Raw genomic sequence first — 14,254 nt, forward strand, 5'->3', positions numbered from 1 at the left:
TAACGCAATATATCGGTACCTAGGTAATTCCTAGAGCTGCGCTCGATATCGATACATATTTCAGCACCGACGGCGTGCCGTATTAGAGCTGTTGCATAGTTTACTGACCATTCATTGACCTATGGCATGGAATAAAAAATGGCTGCTATGGATACCAATCAGTCAACTTATTGAATGCAACTAGTTGTTCTGTTTTTGTTATTAGTACTTTTCGCCTGAAACTTCGTTCGCGTAGAAAAAAGTAGCCTAGCTCCGTTTCCAGGATACCAACTCCGTATCATATGTCATCTGTATCGAGTTAGCCGTTTTAGCGCGAAAGCCTAAATCAATTTCCTGTCCTACCAGAGAAGGCAGAACTTCTATGAAGTTTAAAATACTTACCTAAGTAAATCTTGGCCTACGGGAATCAGTGGCGTAACTATCTAATACAGTACCTACATTGTGCAACCCGATGTAGGTACTCCCTTAAGATACGACTATGAAGCTCTATCTAATAAATGCTTATAATTTAATAAATATTGGTTCTACAATAATAACACCTATGAATGTAACTAGTTTAATCCTTTATGTTTATTTGTGATTTGTCTTTTTGGACCTATATACTACACGTTTTGCAGATTTTAGCTTTTTGTAGACCTCAATTTTTGGGGATAGATGCCTACCCCTATGGATAGTTGCCCCACCTTGAAAATACTAGCGAGGATAGATGCCTACGGTGCGGGATAGATGCCCTTCATACTGTTTAAGTATATTATATTAATAATATTTATATATATTTTTACTTTAATTAATTGAAATGAGAAGTATTTTGCAGTTTTTTAAATCTTTTTATATTAATTATCAGATTAATTAAAATTAACACAATAAAATTCTAAAAGTATTTGTTCAACAAAAATAATGTATTTTATATTTTAAACCCTTATTATAAAATATTAATTATTTAGTTTCAACATGCAAAATCATAAAAATCATTATTTCTTAAAAACTAAAATAACACAATATACTTAGCATCATAATATTTAACCGGACAGTGCTTTAAGTTTTCTACGTCTCGAGCAAAAATTTCTGAAAAGTGTACAGGTTTCATGTAACCAGCACTGACACATTACACATTGAATCCAGTCGGATTTAGACTTTGTTTGTTCATAGTTTTCAAAGCATTCTAGGCAGTTATTTTTATTTGTGTCTTTAGGCTCATCCTGTCCATCTCTTTTAGTGTTGTTCACCGGCAAACCTTTAGTTTTCTATTCCTTAACTTTGTTCTTAGGTGAATTGTCTTCATATTCACTGTTTGAACTGTAAATCATTCGTAATCAATAAAAAGTGTAAATACATAAACACATGAAAAATATATATTCAAAGCACTTATAATACATTCAGGGTACACGTGGTGTATGGAGGGATAGATGCCCCTAGGGGCACCTATACCGTAAAAAATCAGGGCAACTATCCTTTTTGACAGGGTTAGATGCCCTAGTATTTTTTAAAATAAATAAATACAATAGAGCAACTATTTACATCAAAATGTACACTTCATGAAACAATATACATACGTAATAAAAAATTTGATGGAATTAATATCTACTTATAAAGTTATACAACAGCAAATACTCACCTTTAAAAATTTTACGCTTGCTGTAAGTTCGCCGCGGAGGTGAATTCACACACGAGCGAAACACGACCTCATCCCTTGACGGTGCGTGGCTAATTTAGGTGCGGGGTGCTTGTGGCTTCTAGTTAAACGGTTGTTTCTTAATCGCGAGCATGGGAAATAAGGTTTTTTAAAAATGGGGCATCTATCCCACTGCGGCATCTATCCCGCCTTTACCCTACGTATCTACTCCATGTAGATGAATACAACGTTTTGTTAAGTGCTGCGTCCGCCCCTGACGGGAATCCAACCTGAAACTTGTGGACAAATATGTGGTAATTGTGAATTAAAAAGTTATTCTAGACCTTAGATAGGAACCTTACCAAGGAAATCTGTTAAAAGTTAAATACATTGTCACTTCCATCCTTATGTCTTCGTTGTTTTATTCGATTCCGAATCGATTTATGGTATTTACCTATTTACAAGACTCTATTTTTATCTATCCTATTAGAAGGGATTTCAATGTTGCTCGCTGACACCTCTAACCCTGACCCCTCTGATAAAATCGTCTGATGGTAGCAATCGATTATATTAATTTTGTAGAAGTTAATAAAATATAAGCCTTTCGATTAGTTTCGATTGAGCTACCAGTTTACCACCTGATAAGAGGTCAAAAAGGATAATTGAGTCTGATTGATTAAACCTTCGTAGCTTCAGATCGAAGGTAAGAACTTTGAATTAACCCCATGGCTAGTAGGCAAACTAGGTGGTTTTGATTATTTTTATCCTTCTAAAGGAGAAAGGAAATAGAGTCCTGCCTTGATGTTAAGTATTGTTGGTAGATATAAACATTGCATTCATTCGATATAGGTACCTACCTATCTAACCTTCATACAATAGCAATTAGCTTACCTTATGTATGAACTTACCTATTAGCTAAAGGAATATCAAGAGCCTCAGCACCTTAGAGACAATTACATAACTTCAGGAGTTTCGACAACAATAATGTGTAAGCGTTATTGTACTTATCAGTGGCGTCTGGATGTTAGGCGGAAATTCTTGGTAATTATAACAAGGAGCACTGCCACTCCAGATGTGCCTGTTAATTGTTTTAAGTAAGGCTCACGGCAGACAGACGTTTCTATGGCTCATCTAATGTCTGATTTGGATAATTCTAGAGTAAAGTATGTTTTATGTCAAGGGATTTATTAAACGGTAACGTTTGTTACCGTCAGTTGCAGACGGCAGAAAGATCCATTAAAGTTAAACTTTCTTTAAATCTATTGCTTTTTATCTCGTTGACAAAGAAAGAGTCAACAATAGATTTAGTGAAGCTTTAACTTTAATGGATCTTTCTGCAACTGAGGGTTTGTCTATGAGGCATAAACGGATTTCGATGAAAATTGGTTAGGTGCCGTATACCTATCTTTCTGCAATATATTACACATAGGTAGGTACCTACTTATAACTTCTGAACAAAATAGCTTATAGTGTTAAAGTGAACATATAGGTACAGATCTTCATATGAGGCCGCACGTAAAGCCTCTAAACTTAAAACACATTTGGCATACTGAGGCTGTAAATCAAAAAAAAAGGAAAAAGGTTGGCATAAAGAAAACGTGACACAAGAATTTTCTTATTCTTATTTTAATCGTAGATATATTTTATAACAACTAGCTCTGCAATGTACTTAAATCTTAGCATCCAACACCGAACAAAATAGCAGTCAAACGTCAACATAAATCCATTTCTGATTGTTCTTCGTCAATCGCCATAAACAAATGTCCGACATTCGCATCGAACAGTCGTGTAACCCGTCAGTCTAAGCGGCACCTAACAATAATGGGTCGTTATGCCACAGGTGTGCACACAGCTCATAATCACTGCAGCGACAATATTGTATGCACAGCACGGCTTCTAAGAAGATAGGGATTGACTTCAAGCTTCAAGTTTGTAAGGAAGTTAAGTGGAATGTGGAATAGTTTCTAGGAAATGAGTATGCTGCCAATCGTAGAAGAATTAATCATCTACTTGGCGTTTTTACCTTCTTATGTGAATTTGAATCGTTGTGTTTTAATAATGATACTCGGAGAAGTCGGAATTGCGTTGCCTGAAAAGGACTAGGTAATTTACGTTAGGGCTTTCGGGCTTCGGTATAGATTTAGGCTGCACTGAATTTAGTTAAACAATGACATCATGAAATCGGTATCTGGGTAGGTACGTGTAGATAATATTCACAGTATGCGAGTGTAGGTAATATCGGGTTGAAATGTTATTTCTTTGTCTAGGTACAGCCTCATTCATGTCTAGGTACATCCACATACCGTCGTTTTTTTTGTTTTATTGACTATCTTACAATTCACTTTTAATAGGTGTTATCAGGTCAGCAGCGAATTGTGCCCCATTTCTCTATAACATCGTAAAATTCGTCTCTGCACAAGTAAAAGGTGAGGTCTAAAATCGAACTATTTTGGGTAGGGTTCGTCGACGTGTGAAGTAGTTTCCAGGTATTTTCTAGCTAGTCGGGCGTCTATCACGCGATACCTTTTCCTTATTTAGGCGTTCTTCCCCTGTCTAGTGAAATTGTGAATATTCTATGAGCTTTCGTAGGTAAGTGACAGCCGAAAGAGTTGCGTAACACTGTCAGATTAAAATAGCGTTTATATGGCTTTTTATAGCAATGCTGTGCCTACAATTTAAACAAGTGTAGCTATTATTTTTTAACGGCACTCAAATCTTATTCGCAGTATTTGGTTAGCTACATTACCTGCCTCACTTGAGATCGCAGATAGCGCTCGCGTTCCGTCCTGCCATTATCGTGGCTTCACGCGATTCTTGGCACCATGACCTCTGTTTTGTTATTGACTTTCCTCTGACACTAAGTCACAAAGTGGGTCAGGATGTATGGAGAAGGTTGATGAATTCTGTTTGATTGCTCAGCGAATCCCCAGAGCAGTTTATAGCTGCAAGTTTGTTTAAGGCAGTCGCTGGCGAGCGTGAAGTCTTTGCTTAGTAATTAGGGCAGTCGCTCATATCAGTTGAAAGGAGCAGCAGGGCAAGTGGTGAGGAGCGAGAAAAGATTTACGAGGAGTGTGTGGTGGGGCGGCGGCAGTGCGCATGCCCGCCACTGCGCCACTGAGCGCGCGCTCCCCCTGGCGGCGCGGCGCCGCAGTGAGTTGCGTAACAAAAGCACACTCGGCTCCCGACGCTACGCTGAAAACTTTCGGCCGCACGGCCCGCGCCTACGGGATGGAGAAACGTAAAATCATATAAAACTTTTCCGCGGTGCGCGCCGTTTGACTCGCTAAAACTCTTCCTATCTAATTGGATAGTCCTGGTCGCGGTCGGATCGTCGCTTCTGCTTATTTTTAAGTTGTTAAAGTTTTTCCCGTCAAGTTGACTGTGGCGAAAAGTGAACTGTTGCGGTTTTCGCCGGCCGCTTTTATAATAGTGTGGACGTTCTGAGTGTTGTGTTCACTTGCTTTGTTTTTCTTTGCTCGACGGCGAGTGGTGGCGCCCTGGCGGTGGTCTGCTGGTGGGAATCGATACTGCGGTGGGAGCGGCGAAGGTATTTCATTTTTTATTACCTTTGAATTAAATTATAGCAAAGTAGCTCTAAGTTTGATGAAGCCGTAACTCACCATACAAGTATTGAGGAGCGACGGCAGCCCCGCAAATATGCGGGTAGATTTACCAACTTTAAGTAAAACTTTCACAAATCTAAGCAGTAGATGGAAAACCTTTAAAATTGTATAGTTTACGCTTGCTTTATATTAAATTCAGAAGAATTAGAGATTTGAAAAGTTATAATTAATAAAATATCTCACTAAAACATAAAACTGTAAAGTTGTTAATTTATGTAGTTAAAAAAAGAAAATTGTTATAAGTATGTGTGTAGAGGTAAACTTTTTATAAACATAGCTGCTAGCTAATTTCTTCTATATTGCTTCTAATGGCAAAAGAATTGGCAAAATATACCGTCTACTTTTCTTTGCTTCCAAAGAAAATCTAGCCATAAAAATGTTTTGTCTGTCTTGTGTAACGGCTAATGTCGGCCCGACAGTTTGGCTGCCACTCCACAGCCGCTTACACTTTCTACGTCGAATTTTATTCCCATATTTGGGATACAGCCAAACCTATGACGTAGGTCCTCAACTAGGTCAAATATATAGGTCTGGAGTTGAAACACTTTTACAACATATAACATTTTGTTAATTGGTTTTGCATAATTAATTAATTACATGCATTTATCTATCTTACTATGTATCTACTATTCTATTTATAATTAAGATTCCGGATAGTTGGCGCGCATGACTTCCTTTGTCATGTTTTCATTGCACCTCTTTGATTACATTAGTCACTGTTGAACTAGCTACACCTACTTACTATAATTACATACTACAACATTCAATTCATATACAAAGTAACTTATAATTACGAATTTATTTCTTTCTTTCTACACAGCGACTCTGACGTAACAAGCTAAAGTTACTTTCCTTTGTTTAGCTTAGCTTATATTTCTTTAGCATTCGAATCACGCCTGAACAAATGTTCATTAACTGACCCTCAGGTACAAAAATAAAATAATTAATAAATAAAATTACAATCACCGTTGACCGACGTGTTTTACGCGCACACAATACCTTTTCAAACGTAATAGGGGTGGGAACGAATTCGTGTTAATTTATTTGTTTAATTTCTGCTAAAGGGTTGGGCGCAAATTAATTTATATTCCGGTTAGGGTGTGATTACGAACAGGAAACTGATAAAAGAAGCCTTATTTATTACACGAGCATTTTCTTTTTTATTATCTAACGTGTTAATTGTAAACACCCAATCCTAGGGTTACATAAACAAGAGAAGTTTTCTGGAACACGCCCAAAACCATTCCTCGATTGAGGGTGCCTAGCTTTTAGAACTAACAGTGACGTCACGGCGCCAGGACTTTCGCAAAAACATCGTATTTTCTAGACTGTAATAATTCATGGCGTAACAAAAGGCAAGTCTGTCAACAACTTTAATAATGAGGTCTAGGACGTTTGAAAACTTTTCTGAGACATAGAATCCATTAATTGACCCCATAAAAATATTGACGAGCTCTATGGTAAATATAATGATAGGAATGGCAGTCCATGGCCATCGTTGTTTCGTTTCACAGAAATAGCACCTCAGTTTGGCGCCGTTAAACCCTGAATCAGTTTGATGAACGACCTCGTAAATTAGTTAATGGACGCTTTGAACCGCGTGTGACACTCGTACAGATTACAACGAGCCACTACATCAAATTTTATGTTGATTAAATCATCTATCGACAAGTATCAATTTGGTGATAGTGACATTATTTGGTCAAGGAGACGGTTTTCAGCTTTTAGAAATGTCAAATGAAAATGTAAGGCATCGTTTATTGTATAGGGAATCATTAGGTAAACTTTGGAAAAACACAAACAAACACATAAATAGGTACCTATGTAATGCAATAAATAAAGACCAGAGTCCACAATTCATTCAAAATATAAAATGCAAACCACTAACTGACAGATATGATGTTAATCTGAAATCACATGCAGAGTTCAATCAGAATTTATGACCATGATATGCGCGTCCAAAAATGAAACCGACCGCTATCTACTATCTACTGTAAATTTATTCAAATGCGTGCTGGTATCTAGTACTTTAAAATGTACATCTACGTATAGGTTCAGTAATACCTTCGAAGCAATTCGTTTTGGAAGAGGATTGGACGGCGCGGCGTCACGTTTTAAAATCGCCGGAGCTCCGGCACGTAGCCAGACATTTATTGGATAAGGACCCGAGGGAAACCCTCTCGAGGGAAGAGGGAAATTATCTTACAAACACCCAATTTGTTCTGTACATTATCGGCCTCTATATCGGAACCTACGATCCTGTTTGTCTCACAAAACACGGTTATTGTATTTACTGGGAACCAGAGTAAACAAATAGATTTTGCAGTAATGGTTTGTTGGTGAAAAGAGCCACTATGAGTTTGATGATTTCTTTTTTGGTGTGAAAAGTTAGTGCACATAAATATAACCTTAATTTTCGAAAACGAAACTCTAAATCCCGCTGACACACCAAATAAACTGCCTACGTGAATATGACATTCAATAGAATCTATGGTATCCATCGAAGCCTTTTCCTATTGACCAGTAAAAAAATAGAACAAGCCAAAGACAAAAGAAAGCCTGTAGAAAATAAATCTCAATGTAGGCCTTGTATGAAATAGTGTTATGAAGATAAAATTGTTGGGCCCAAGCCAATATATGAAGCGAAAACCTTTTGACCTCCTATCGAGACATAAAATGAAAACGAGACTTAATGTACGAAGTAGGTTTCTTTGTCTCGAACTAGGCTATAAGGACATAAACGGTTAATTGAAATTACAGTGTTTATTTGCAGTAGTTCCTACAATTTGTTAATACAATGATGAGGAATGGTGCACGAGATAATGGTACTTTAACATTAATCATGGAAGCACGCTCAGAATTGTAACACGACATCTAGCGAGGAATAGTAAGAGGAATAATTTCAGAACTGCAGTGTAATCGGCTATGTTATAGTGGTTCACTATAACCACTAATACAAACAATAATTAATAACTTAACAATAGTAAAATATGCAATTTGAGAGCCACCTTTTTTTGGGAAGTTGGTTAAGAAAACTTGTATCGTGAGTTGATAAAACAATTTCTGGCCATTTTGTTCTGTTGCGATAAGAACCTTTTCATATTATTTTGGTCTTGGCCCACGTATTTCTTAATTAATAGTAATTATGAGACACATAACTCCTAAAAAAAAATATTTTACACATTATATCAGTAAAGGTTATCCAGTACCGTATGTCCCTTCTCAACTCCAGGTGCAAAACACAAGAGTTGCCAGAATAGTTTCACCTTTCTCTGTCCACGCGGCGTTGTCTGTCAAAATCGTGACAAAATTAGATTCAATGCGTGACTCCGCCACCTTGTTCTCGACAAAAATAAATCATCTTGTTTCAATAGTACACACATGTTTAGTTACACATGTTTAGTTACATGCTTTACTATAGAATAAGATATTGTTTGTGTTTGAAATGTAAAAGAAAAATATAATCCAGTGTGAACTCATTTGAAGCCTGAAAAGTTGGAAATCTCAAGGACTTACAAAGTTTTGATGCCGCCCACCAGTGCCTCTGCTGGCACGTTTAGTTATTCTACTTTACACTTAAAACATTAACATGCATATTTTTATATTTTTTGTAGAATTAGGAACATAATTTATACTGCTAAACAAAGTTCCCTATCTACATTTTCTTTTCCCATCAAAAGCCACATCATTATTTTATACGTACCGCGCCTATCAACAAAGACTCAAAGAGTAAGTGCTACAATAAAATTAACGCGAGCATTTCCTCACGAGTCCTCAAGACTGATAACAGCTGAGCATCGTAAACAGAGTCGCCTAAATCTCGACGACTTGTAACCATTGTTCAACGATGTTCAGATTCGGTTACAAGAGCGAATCAGTCCTTTTCAGGAGCCATTTTCCGCAAATGAGACCATGAAAGATCGGTTAGGGTTCTGTCTGGTTCATTGTAATATTACTTTGAGGATCTAGATCGTCTCCTTTATTTAATGATTCGTAAGATATTACTACATATGTTCAACTATGTATTACTGAGTTCATAAAGTCAGTAATAGGTAGCTTCAGTTGCATGTAGACTTTCAGATCTAGCATGTATTAACATACTTGCTACAGGAAAAACCAGCATTAATAAATATTTCCTGTATCTATAAAAGAAAAGCTAGAAAATTGAGTCGTACATGTATATTATTCTAACATCATAAGGCATACATCAGAATAATCGTGGCATATCTACGATAACCCAGTTCTCAGCTATGATTGGTAGAAACTGAAAAAGTCGCTACGTTCGTAGAACAAAATCACGTAAATACAGGCATTTTCTACCCATTTCAAAGAATTGATCACAGACTATAAATAAGACCGGTCGATAATTTGTTCTATCAATCAATGTGTGATTGAATAATCACTACATTTTTAAACAATCACTAACTTCGACGATTGATCAAAAATTCATGGGCATATGTAGGTACCACCGAAACAATGGGTCGATTTATATTTGGATGAATACATGAATTTTTAAGAATTAAGAACTTCGATGAATAACTATTACTTACGCTTGGTACTAATTCAATTCAAGCGAGATGTTACAAATTATATTTCCTAAATTTATATTAATCATAGTCTTGATTTGTATTTTTTGATACACAAGAAACAATACCCATTTTTTTAATGTATCGTGTGCCCAATTCCTCGTTAGCGCTTTGTCTATTGAGTAAAGGTTTTTAATTTATGATTGCCATTGAATTATCCAATTAGCCTTCAATTTAAAACTAGGCAAGGCTTAAAAGAAAAATCTATAACCAGCAAAGCTCATTAGTCGTCGCGTCACTAAACTGCCTCATAGTCGATCGTCCAACGACCTTGCGTGTGTCTATTCCCTACAGTATGACCAGTATTTTATATCTTTAGTCTATATTAGTATCATAAAAAGGAAAAAAAATCTTGTTTGTTTATTTGTAACGGATGAATTCAAAAACTCCTGGACTAATTTTAAAAATTCTTTCACTGTTAAAATATAGTCTATTTTACTCGGGAAAGCTGAACTCTTGACGATTCACATAGGCTAAATTTTATCCCGGTACGGGCAGTAGTTCCCCCGGAACGCGGGTGAAGCCGCTTGAAAACAGACTGTCTATGATATTTATTTACGACCAATGTTTAAAAATACATTGCTGAACATTCATAATGCGGGACAGAGCTAGCTCCAACTAGATTACTCATTAACGTATGTGATGTACGCGAAATAAATTAGCGAGTGTGTCGGATAGAATAGCACGTGCAGTTTTTGTTAAACAAAATGTGTTAGTATATTCAGTATGTCCTCTTATATGTTTGGACTAAAAAAGAATTCCTTTTGTGACAGCAACTACTAGTGATGTCCAGTCAGCATTTTTTATCAATATTTATTTGCGAAAATGTATGAAAACTTTTGACAGGTGTCAAAAGTTTCGAAACGCTAAGCTGCCTTTTATAATTAATGTTTTATGCAATATGCACCCAAAATACCAAACAAAGCTGGCTTAAAATCCCGTACACACAAATGTCAAATGTAATTGAAAAACATTGCGGAATAGAAATGACAGCTGCCCGCGTAAATCATTGTAACACGTTGTTTTACCAAGTTTAGAAAAAGCTATATCACTAGAGAGAGTTTTGCCAATTGCAAACAGTGGGTGAAAGCTTATATAAGTATGATTAACTAATATTATTATTACGAGACATAAAAAGTGAGTTAAAACAGTAGGTACTATAGTAGTAAAACACTTGAAAATTAAACAATTAAGTACAACCTCTGCATTTTATTAAGCATTAAACGTGGTCTTTACAAATTACTAGCTCTATTGCCGGGCTCTTAAACCATCATCTTGAACTAAATTAATTGTCTTTACCTTACCCTAAAGCCACTACGGACTCTCTAAGACTACTTTTTATAATTTAGGGTTTTTTATACGGTCATACTTAATGGCTTCCAGGTCTGTTTCCCAATAGCTGAACCACTTTCTTCATACTCTTTGTACTGCAGTAGGTACAATGGGTACCAAGTTGAGATCTACAGTCCACATCTAGTACAAAACTATGAAAGGCACTGTATGATGATTGAAAGGTAAACAACCTAGTTAAGTGGACCACAAAGGCGGTGTGACAATGAAGTTGTTGCTAGTTACGACAGAATAATAACTGTGACTGTGTGTTTGAAGATAGTCTATTGGCTGTGCTTTGGATAATTTTGGTTCTTAACGTCGTATCCAAAAAAACAACTTCTCATTCCGGGCTTAAATGGTTCCTACCATTAACTTTAGCTTTGAAAAAATATCCTAAATATTCTCCAGAAAAGTACAACCCTTATGTGTCGCAATGTCTATTATGGTCACTGCATTTTAGTATTTTTGGACATACTGAACAGAAAATGTTCAAAAATACTCTTGCAAACATGCACAACATCCTCCTTTTTCTTTGGGGAAAATCTATTGATAAATTATGTCGGTTAACTATAGCTACGGGGCATTTCAAATAAAATATGTAAGAAGTTCAAAAAGGGCACATAACAATACATGCGGTTATTGATCAAGTTGCACTATAAATAGTCTGGTCTGAGGTAGCTCACACTCGTCCACAGCAACCTAGGCCAGCTTTTAATAAAACATGCGACGAAATGGTATCGATTACATTTGAATACGGGTTATATCGAGTCCAACGAGCTGGGCCTGTGTAGTTCTTGTATCTTTTGGGTGTATCTGTGTATATGTAGGCAAGAGTTAGGTAAGATTTACTTATCTATCTACGGCCGCATGTCTATTGCAATGAAAGACTTTTTTCCAAGAACACCCCGACTGTTTTTTGGTGCAGTTGACAGTTGTTACCAGTCAGTACAAACAACAGTACCTACCTATTTTCTACCATAGAAAACCGACCGCTGTCATCTGCACAAACAGTGGGCAGGTTCCCCTAAAACAGCATTTTTCCACTAGCGGATATCCCGCTCATCCAACAATTGACACCTTCTGGTTCAAACACGTGAAACCGCACGACACTCTTTTTGACGCTTGGAATGTGCCGCGCGTAAAAAAACCGAGCGGTAATATCGCTGGTATTCAACAAAGCCCACAGACCAAGCATTCACGCTGAGGATGCAAAATAATTAGAAACCAAATTAATTATTTCCTTACATCAGGTAGGTATGTGTACTTACTTAACCCCGCCCTACAGCCATGCAATAACTAAAACATTAATTTGCTCACGTACAAACTACATACAAGGACATGTTGGTATAATATGCGGCATTTCGTAGTGCTCAATTATTCATTTGTACCTATTAGTCACTGCTCGACTTAAGAACTTAACTAGCGTTTATTGCTGAATAGACGATCGATACAAATGGTATAACCACGTTTGCTTAACTACATTTGAAAGCTTACATAAGTTCCAAGTTAGTATAGTTTTTAATTCGATGATGAATGATTAGATATCTACTTTATTCGAGAATCGATCGTACATTTAAGTATACTTTATAATTTGTGGTTCATAAACAGCACTTCCACACCAGCGCATTTTCCGCTCAGTTTTTCCCACGACAGCGAGCAAATTGACAACTCTCGGTACAAAAATGTTGCCGCTCTGAATAGTGTTTGATAAGGCTGCAAAATACTAGGTACTTTTCCTTTGCAATGCCTTTCAGCATCATATGAGCCAATTGACGTCCACTGCTAAACGCAGGCCACCCCCAAAGCCTGCCAACCATCCAATCATCCCGGTCATGGGAAGCTCACATCCATTCCTGCCCGCCATCTTCAAATCGTCAGTTCACCATGCAGCATATTTGTTCTGTCATCCAAAGTTAACATACTCATTTTTCACCTCTTCTATTGCATTTCAGTTGACACAAGCTGTGTCAATTTGTCGTCCATAGCGATGCAGCAATGTACGAAACGTACACATTCCTCGTTCCGTTCAAAAATTAAGTAGACAAAAGCGGGAATTCCGTCGACTGGGCAGAATTTACTTTTACGACCGCTCCACTAAAAAACTGCAATTTTCGTTCGTTCAGCAATTCCTTTTGCGCCGTTTCGTTTTTAAAAAGTCACTCAGTAGTAATTTTAAAATGTTGAAAACGAATACTTTTGAGTTAAATGCCATGAGTGATGCTAACGTTTTGTATGAAACAAAGCATAACTGTAGTAACGTTACCTTTGTAGTTCCATTGAATAAAGGCTGAATATTTTGTGAGTATTTTTTCAGTAAAGGAAATAAAAAATGGAACTATACTCTACGTTGATACCTACAAAGGGACAAAATTCTCTCCTCTTCAACATGCCTTCCATGTACCAAGTTATAAAATATCCTGACAAATCATCCCCTATTACTACAAATACTTATAATCATATTACTATAACAAAAAATAAATATTACCTTTTACACTTAACCTTGACAAAAATGGCATCAAGAACAACTAAGCGTACCACAAACGGTGGCTTCAAGCTTCTAAGTAACATACGTTAGTGGGTGACTAATCACCGATTCGAACGGATAATTTGCTTTGCCCGGATAATCCGGATTACCCGGTTTGAGCTCACCATCTAACATTAACTGCTTCCGCAGAGAACGTGCCGTTATAAATACCGTCGGTTACATGAACGCTTCGGTCCTGAAATGTTCGAAATAATATTAGGATCAAAGACGAGAGATTAATTGTTGATAGGCGAATAATACATATAGGCATATAATAATAATAATAAATTTCTTTATTCGAGTAACCAAGACTCAATAACGTTAGAACTATGTTAGTAACATAGGTAGGTACTGTGATACATATTGTTTGCAAGATGAACCATAAAGACCTATCCAATTTTAAAAGAGTGCATCAGAAATTTATTGTTAGTGCCTGCCACTCCTTGGAACCACAGTAGACCAGCTTTTGACTTTAAAAAACTAATCAGTTTTGTTTTGTAAAGTAAAACAGTGATATATAAAGTTCTCAATCTACAAAAAACACAATCTTTCATGCTCCAGATTATGACAGCTCTAA

At 36.7% G+C, this 14,254-nt stretch overlaps 1 protein-coding gene across 36 annotated transcripts in view; it reads left to right on the plus strand.

The window, feature by feature from the left end:
- Positions 1-4,633: 4,633 nt before the first annotated feature.
- Positions 4,634-14,254, plus strand: part of Phcl-1 (pH-sensitive chloride channel 1) — a 73,781-nt gene continuing 64,160 nt past the window's right edge. For 3 of the 36 annotated variants that reach the window (XM_021331401.3, XM_021331459.3, XM_049838925.2), the window contains exon 1: positions 4,645-5,159. The gene's annotated coding sequence lies outside the window, so the exon portion shown is untranslated. Of the gene's footprint in view, positions 5,160-14,254 lie in introns of all 36 variants that reach the window. The other 33 variants (XM_049838942.2, XM_049838932.2, XM_049838946.2 and 30 more) reach the window with 22 other exon arrangements.

Source organism: Helicoverpa armigera, chromosome 12, assembly GCF_030705265.1.
Source record: "Helicoverpa armigera isolate CAAS_96S chromosome 12, ASM3070526v1, whole genome shotgun sequence".
Lineage (NCBI taxonomy): Eukaryota > Metazoa > Arthropoda > Insecta > Lepidoptera > Noctuidae > Helicoverpa > Helicoverpa armigera.